Genomic DNA, 9,127 nt, shown 5'->3' with positions numbered 1-9,127 from the left:
TTTTTAATATTTAATAATAAATTTTGAAAATAAATTATTAAATTATTTATGTTTAATTATTTTATTGTAGATATTAATTACCGTTAGCTTAGTATGGATCATTATTACATAATACACACTTATAAATTTTGAGAGAAGTAATTACACATACCTAATAACTATAATATCTTTAATATAATCAACAAACCATACAACAAATTGAATGAGGAATCTAAGGCTTCCTACAATTATTAATACATTATATTAAAATAGTAGATGCTCTAGTTTGCGCACTGGTTATGAATTAATTGGCATTAAGATTGTCGTTGTATCTCTCTTAAAAGATATCAGATCAGATATTTAGGAATAATTACTTTCAGTGAGAAAATAATGTATAATGCGTATGTCGTTGTATGAATATATATGTAAATTTTAAAATTTTATTTAATTACTATAGGAATGATAGAGACGGAACATGTACTTAAGAAAGTGGGTTAGGATACAATAATTTAGAACTCGCAAATAAAAATAGAATGGATAGTATCTAAGTAGAAAGAGCCGAGTGGGGCCGGATATAGGAAAAAATCCATCTCTACTCGCCTGCCACCCCTAAATACAAACCACTAATGTTTGGTTATAATAATTTTTAATGACCAAGTGCTCTTGTGTGTGGCTTGGATTGTTTCTGCTGTTAGAATCTCTTTATAAAACTAGTAATTTACGTACCTCTAGCCATTGTCAATAAATTTTTTGATTTAATTTGAAACTTCCAATTCTTGAATTACAGAGAGCCAGATGGAATCAAAGTGTATTTTTTGTTGTTGTTATGATCAGAATTGGAGACCCAAATTTTATAAAGTTTATGATGAACAGTCGTGTTCTTTCCATCAAAGAACAGACCAACTGTCAATATAATAATGAATAATTACAATACCACCCAAACTAATTTCTATATTAACAAATTGGACCACAATTAGAATAAAAATTCTAACATTCTCCCACTTGGTCCAACATTTGTTACGTATAGTTTGTAATTACATACTATGCTTAAACAATTAAGACAAATTACACGAATCATAGCGGTAGTTTCTCATTAATCGAGTATTACCTTCTATGTATTACAACGTAATATCTCCTAACTGAATAAACTCTTCATGTGGTATTTCTGTAGGAATAAGCCCAATGCTTATTCTAGGTCATTCACTGAATTTTATTTGTCATTCTCAATCATGTATGCGCATATATACTGACCAAATGAGAAACAAACAATAATAGGAATTTCATATCCAAATATGTCATATAATATAACATGACTCAACAAGATACACTACATAGTCACTAGAAATTGCAGGCTTTTTTATTCTTGTTGATCTTCTTAATGTTACATCATCAACCTCTTGTAAAGGTAGTGGCATAACAGGTTCTCCCTCTTCTTGAAGTTGCTCTTGAGCAATATGTTCTTGAACAACATTTTCATTTTGAAGAGTTTGATCCTCCACCATATGATCTACTTGAACATTATCTTCATGATGTGGAACATTAGTAATAGGTTGTTCTACATTGACCCTATCTATATGGAAATTGTATTGAACAATCACTCTTGTACATGGAGAGGTTTGACAAACATTATCATTCTCAACAAATTTAAGAGCTAAAAATCTCTAAAATACAACCAGTACTTAATACAAGCCTAAATGTTCCAACAGCTTCCACACGTGAACGCATCCGATTGCCCATATAGATGCTCAGTTTACTTCCTATCGGTTTCCTTTTCCTTATGAAACCCTGCATGGTATTTGAAATATGAATTTCAGCACCAGAATCAATCCACCAAGTGTCATGACATATTTCAAAAAAATTAGATTCAAAACACACTGAAGGAATAAGATCACAAAGGTTAGTACCTTTCTTTTCAAGCCAAACTTTAAATTTTGGGCACTCCTTCTTCATGTGTCCTTTCTTTTTACAAAAGAAACACCGTGCACCTTCTTTCTTCATAGGATGGGATACAATACCCTTTCCTTTCTTCTTATGAGCTTGCTTTTTACTACCCTCATTTGTCACTAATAGTGCACTTTCACCAAGTTCCTGAATTAGCCTTCCTTCCTCTTGCACACACATCACCAGTAATTCATTAATGGACCATTTTTCCTTATGTGTGTTATAAGAAATCTTAAATGGTCCGTACTGGACAGGAAGAGAATTCAGAATAAGATGCACCAGAAATGAGTCAGAGATCTCAACCTCTAAAGCTTTCAGTTGTGCTGTAATGTCTCTCAACCTCATGATATGTTCACGCACACCTCTTACGCCGGTAAGCCTCATAGATGACAATTGTGCCATTAGGGTGCTTGCAAGTGCCTTACTAGAAGACTCAAACTGTTCATCAATAGCCTTCATATAATCCTTGACATTCCTACAATCAGGAATTGAACCTCGGATACTAGCTGAAATACGAGACTTAATGAACATCATACTTAAACGGTTGGATTTCTCCCACCGTTCGTATAATGCTACCTCGGCTTGAGAACTAGCATCAGTAGGTGTCGGAGGCTCTTCCCTACGAAGAGCATAGTCAAGGTCTGCACACCCTAAGTGAAAGAGAATCTTATCTTTCCATTCTTTATAGTTGTCACCACTTAACAAATGAACTTCAGATACAGTTTCAGATATCATTACTGCTGCAAATAATAAATCATGCTAACATTACTCAACTTTAAATAGGCACATCAAAATCTATAATATATGATAATACATGCCAATGCAAGTCATATCAAAATAAATATAAATTATAGTATCATTAAAATCTACCTGTGGGCAAAGATTTTAACACACATAATATTTACTATATGAACTAAAGTATTGAAACTAGAAAATAAAATACTACTTCTTAATACTTGTAGGCTAATTAACTTTCCTTTTTTTTTTAATTCAAGAATAAGAAAACTTATGGGAATCATGGAAAATTATACTATTATGAAGAACAACTACGACACAAATTTAGAAGATTCTTTCTGAGAATATTATTTATTATTCTCTCTTCTTATGGTACGTCAACTTTAACTTTCAATGATTTTTCTTACTTATTTCAAAATTCATACTACACATTCTTCTTTTGAAAATAATTTATCAAAATAATGCAGAGTAATCAAATTTTTAAATGGCAAGGCAGAGACAATTTTGCTCTGATACCACATGTTAGAATTTCTTTATAAAACCAGTAATTTACGTACCTCCAGCCATTGCCAATAAATTCTTTGATTTAATTTGGAACTTCCAATTCTTGAATCACAGAGAGCCAGATGGAATCAAGGTGTATTTTTTGTTGTTGTTATGATCAGAATTGGGGACCCAAATTTTATAAAGTTTATGATGAACAGTCGTGTTCTTTCCATCAAAGAACAGACCAACTGTCAATATAATAATGAATAATTACAATACCACCCAAACTAATTTCTATATTAACAAATTGGACCACAATTAGAATAAAAATTCTAACATCTGCTTCTCTATACATAAGAGATGGTTTGAAGGCTCAAAGCACCACCAAAACACATAAGAGCATCAACACAAGCTCTCTTTGAGATTTGAGTTTGAATGGAGTAGTGTTACTTTGATATCTCATTATTAGAGATATTTAAAATAGGTAGAGTTGTCATTAAATTCATTAAAATCATTTACAGTCCGCTAAAACTGATGGTAAATTCGTCGATAACTGTGGCGCCAATAAAATCATATTTTGCGTCATTAATCACAGTCGGAATTAGCATTGGAATATAAAATTCGACGGTAAATATTTTCAAAAAATCTAAACTATCTTGTATCCGACGCAAAATCCGCCAATAACTATCGATGCTAAATCCGACAGTAACTTTAATAATTCTCAACGTCTTTTTTGTGGTGTGTTCTACCATGATTTTCCCATTGATGTCAAACATGAGGCGCACATGCTCATCGTCATAGAACCAAAACAGACGAAACCAAAAAACTCCATTTTTCATCGGGTGCTAGCAACCTATACCTAACCTTTCTGATCTCTTTTCTCCCGCTAGCACAAACGCTCCTCAATATCAGACTTTTTAGCTCGGACAAAAAATTTACTCACTGAGTGAACAACAGAATGGGATTATCACACTCAAATATCACTCCAGTGTCACTGTTTCTCATATGATAATTGAGATACACACTTACAACCACATATCCACTATTACTATATATTTTTGCTGATTTTTTAGAAGAAACACATACTACAAGAAAGTACCGGAATCGCGACCGATATAGAACTTCCAGGACCAAATCAATATTGGTTGCTTAATCAGTCGCTAAATGTAATTTAGTGACCGATTTTAGCGACCAACAAATTTGGTCGCTAATAGCAACTGAATTAGCGACCAATAAGTTTTAAATACAACCAAAATAAAATCGGTCACTAAAATCGGTTGCTATTTTTTTATTTATTGACTGATTTAGCAACCAAAATAGAAATAATGTCTTTGGAACTATTGGTCACAAAAGCGGTCGCTAGTTTTTATTTTAGCTACCGATTTTGTAACTGATAGTGAAACAGGGTAGACAACTGTTTGGTCGCTAATTCAGTTACAAAATTAATGGTTGCTAAATTGGTTGCTAATTGTTAATCTAGCGACTGATTTTAGTCACTAACATAATCGGTCACTAATAGCCACCGAATTAGCAACCAACTAGTTTTATACAAGTAGAATATAAACGATCGCTAAAATCGGTCGCTATTTTTTAATTTAGCGACCGATTTTGCAACCGATTTATAGGTAAATAGAATAACCTGGTTGGTTACTAATTCAGTCGCTAAAGTTATGGTCACTAAATAGGTTGCTAATTTTTAAATTAGCGACCAATTTTATAAATTAATCCATCACAAAAGGGTCGCTAAGTTTAAAAAAACAAAGATATTATCTAAATTACCCTCCTTAACCTTAAGTCACCCACACCATTCTCATATCCTCCAATCAGATACTGTCATCCTTCTTTTGCGCGCGTTGTCGTCTTTTTCACCGCCGTCTTCTGCGCATGTCTCGCCGCCATCTGCTGAGGTCCCATCGGCGTCGTCTTCTCCGGTCTCGGCGCCATCTCCTGAGGTCTCACCACCGTCTTCTTCCTCCCACGGAAACGCCAGGTTCACACATTCATCCAATTCTCTCTCTCTCTCTCTCTCTCTCTCTCTCTCTCTCTCTGAATTTTCGAATTCTTTTTCTAATTATCGCTTTTCGTTGTTTGCATTGAGGCCAGTTCATGGAGGAAGAAGCTCAGGCTCTTTCAAAGAGGTAAATAAAAACGCTCTTTCTCTCAAATTAAATATGTTTTCAGGTTTTTTTTCTTTGTTTTTGATTTCTTCGTTCTCTGATCTGATTCGCCTACTAGAAAATGTGTTTTTCTTGTGTTTTCTTTGATTCCGTTCGAATTGATCTTTTGTTTCTTCTTTTTTTCTTTCAAACTTTAGTGATTTTCTATTCTTCAATCTTTGTGTTTTCTATTTTTCATTCAGTTGTTTTAGTAAGTGTGATTATTAATTAGATTGTTCTCTATGATATGATGGCATGCCTGTTAATTGATTCCGAAAATGCCTCAAATGATAAATGAAATTTGTGTGTTTGTGTTTTGTGGCTGATCTCTGTCTCTCCTCTGCCGTCGTCGTGCCTCTGTCTTCTATGTTTGCAAGTTATGCCTCTTATTCCTTTCTCGTTTATTTCTTTATATTGAGGGTTTTACGCATTTTGATGGCTTGCAGCGATTTATGACCGAGTTCTATTAGAGATTTGTAGAGAAGAAATTCATGTTTTTGTGAGTTGTGAAAGTTGGTTGCTATTATGGAGATGGTTGAGATTTCATTGTACTTGTGAATATTCTTATGCGGTGGCAAGGTTCATTCGAGTTGGCAAACCGGATTTATATGTTGGAACCAGAAGAGGTGTTTTCTAATGTTAGCTTCAGATTGGTAATTATTTTATCATTTTCTTTGGAGTTCTATTTTACCTACTGGATCAGAAAATTTTAAATGATAACTTGATATGTAGAAGAAAAAAAGTAATGTGTATTAGGACAAAATGGTTGTTCTTCCTTTGCTAATTAATGCTTGATGTTTATGGATCCTGCCAGCAATATCAAACTTATTAGCTCAGGTTTTTTAAAAATCATGTGAGTTCTTGAATTTCAAGTCTATTCTATATATTCAGCTAGAATAACACTTTAAAATTAAAGTGGGCTAAAGTGGAAGCCAACATTGTAGAGCAGGTTCTTATTCCATTTATTAAATTTCTCATATAAATCCTTTTTGTATTCATCATTCAGCCTATGGTGTTTCCAAAGTTGCAAATGACACTTTTGTCAAGAAGTCAAGTTCTTGATCGTTTAGTCTTGTCTTGATACAAATGCAAAGTTTTTCTTCTTCTCACTTGTGCCACTTTATTTATCATTCTATTTCTGCAATTCTTTTAATCAGAGAGTGAATTGTTGTGGGCAAATTTTGTACGCATGATTTGTTGTCTGAGCTCTGTAGTAGAACTGCCAGAAAATTTCATTAATTTAATCTTTTGGATGACCATTTTCTTTCGTAGAATAGTGTGCATTTGTGGTTAGTGCTTGCAAGTTCTGAGGATAATTTATTTTGTTCCTTTGATTTGGATAATAATGAGGTTTTTTACCTTCTTTATTTTTCTACCTTCTCTTTAATATTTTGCCGCTATTAACATAAATGATCTTGCCTCTGGAGTCTGGACATTAAATATATAACATACATTAACTATAAAACTGTTTGTACATTGCATGTGTTATTTATAAGCTTTTTGTGATAGTTACCAAGGAAGATTGAGTACAGCAAAAGGTGTTAGTCTCTCGTTGAATGATGATTATTTGATATCCATTATTTGTAATAATAGTAGGCGAAGAAAGCATTATTATTATGTGATCCTCTAAACTTGCATGAGAATATATATACATCGTGTTACTAATTAGTACCTTATGCTCGTTAGTTGAGCTTTCTCTTCTTTCTTTTCTTTCTTTTTTATTGACCAATTTTTTTTTCCATCTTTTTTTTTAGATTATACCTTATTTTTGAGTACACAGACAGTGATGGACCCAGAAAATTTATGTTGAGGGGGCAAAAATAATACACATTACAATAAAAAGATATATTAATTTAAATTTAAAAATATAAAAATGCACATTAATTATTCGAATAAAAAAAAACCAAAAATTACAAAAATCTGTTTACACTCATGGAGAATATATCACTTGAAAGCTATGAGCAGATGATGAAACAGAGGGAAAGAAAATGAAGGGGCTTCTTTCAGTCCACTCATGGAGAAGGGATTAAAGGGTTGCTAAAATAACTGCTGACTCATTCATACACACTAACAGTAGGGTTAATTAAATGATGCTAATATATACTGTCGCGCACTCACATTTTCGTTTACCTCTTCCCTTCTTCTCTTACCTACCTCGCTCTCGTTCCCAACAGATTAAGCTGTAAAACTCTTATTTGTTTATCATTTTTTTGTTCTTTACACAGTTACAAAGCTGAAGCTTCTTTGGATTTAAACTTTCCAAAACCTTTGATAATTTGAACCTGAAAATGATGATTGTGAGCAATGCACCTAAGACTGAGAGAAAGAAGTCAAGGAAGAACAAGGCAATAGTTAATGAGAACGCTTCCTTGTTGCCTAAGACTCAAGAGAGTGATGCTGCTTTGATGATTTCAATGGAGCTTCATCCTCGGGAGCAGTTTTCAACTTGTCAACAACAATCATTGGTGCTGGGATCATGGCCTTGCCTGCAACCTTGACGGAGTTGGGGATGTTGCCTGGCCTCGCCTTCATAGTCTTCATGGCTTTGTTGACTAAGAAGTCAATTGAGTTCTTGATCAGGTTCACTAGGGCAGGAAAAGCTGTTTCCTATGGTGGCCTCATGGGGATTCATCTGGGAAATATGGGAAAGCACTTGTGCAGCTATATATCATAATCAATAACATTGGTGTGCTCATTGTTTACATGATCATAATTGGTATGCTATGCCCTTTCCTTAATTGATTTTGTTGTTTGAGTTTATTAAAATATATGATTGTGTTACTAAAAGGATTCAAGTATAAAGAAGCTAAATACGTATGTGTTCTTTGACCAGGAATTATGGTGTTATTTGATCTATTTAGCCGACCTCACCTAGTGGTTAGTGAGATGAGGCTTTTTTGTTGTTGATACATAGGATGGTATGATGTTTCCTGATGTATATAGTTGATTGCACCTAGTGGAACTGGCTATGGTTAATTTGTTTTTCTATCATTGTTGTTTTGATGTTAGTTTCTGTTATAGGCTTAGGTTTCACGTATGAGTTTTTGGAGGCAACAGATATAAGGCTTTCTAACTAATTCAGTTTTGAATTGGTGATATTGCAGGTGATGCGCTGTCTGGAACATCTGCAAGTGGAGAACATCATTCTGGTATCCTAGAAGGATGGTTTGGTGCACATTGATGGACCGAGAGGACATTTATTATCCTATTTACAACACTGGATATATTTCTTCCACTGGCAAGATTTAAGCGAATTGGTGAGAGCTTTAGTCCAAGGAAGATTTATTGAGAACATTGGGAATTCTTAGACTTTTTTGCACAAGTTCTTGTTTTTACCACTACAGTTACATGCATATAATTGATAACATGTTATTGCTACAAGAGCTGTTCTTTGTCATCAAATTACTCGTCGAAGTGTTTGTTGGAAGAGTAACGGCAAAATTAGATTTGCATTAAGGCTTAAGATGACTCAGCTTTCCCCCTTGTTTGTTTGTTAGTAGCTTTAGTTTGTTCATGTTTCTGAAATACCTATTTTATGATAGAAAATTATAACTTCTTGAGGAACCTAATATGTTGGGAACGAGAGCTTGCTTCTAGTTTTCATACAAGGGCTATACATAGCCTGCATTCAATTTATTTATTTTAAATTTTTTAACTCTAGAAAGTTATTTTGCTGTTGCATTCATTTTTGCAGGACAATTCGGTTCGCCTGGAATCTCATTACTTTTAAACATTGTTTTCAAATTCTGTTTATTTTAATATAGTACTTAGCTTTTCAAATTTTGTTGCTCAACTTGTGATTGTTTGGAAATATCTATAAAATTGGATAT

At 33.5% G+C, this 9,127-nt stretch overlaps 1 long non-coding RNA gene across 1 annotated transcript; it reads left to right on the top strand.

Annotated features, from left to right (window-relative positions):
- On the top strand, positions 7,694-8,783 carry LOC110267494. Its single transcript, XR_002355213.1, has 2 exons — positions 7,694-8,013; positions 8,402-8,783. It is a non-coding gene; the product is annotated as an uncharacterized LOC110267494 (long non-coding RNA).

The sequence above is a fragment of the Arachis ipaensis genome, chromosome B02 (assembly GCF_000816755.2).
Source record: "Arachis ipaensis cultivar K30076 chromosome B02, Araip1.1, whole genome shotgun sequence".
In the NCBI taxonomy this organism is placed as follows: Eukaryota; Viridiplantae; Streptophyta; class Magnoliopsida; order Fabales; family Fabaceae; genus Arachis; species Arachis ipaensis.
Note: the sequence above shows the minus strand (reverse complement) of the source record. Positions and strands in the feature narration are given on the sequence as shown.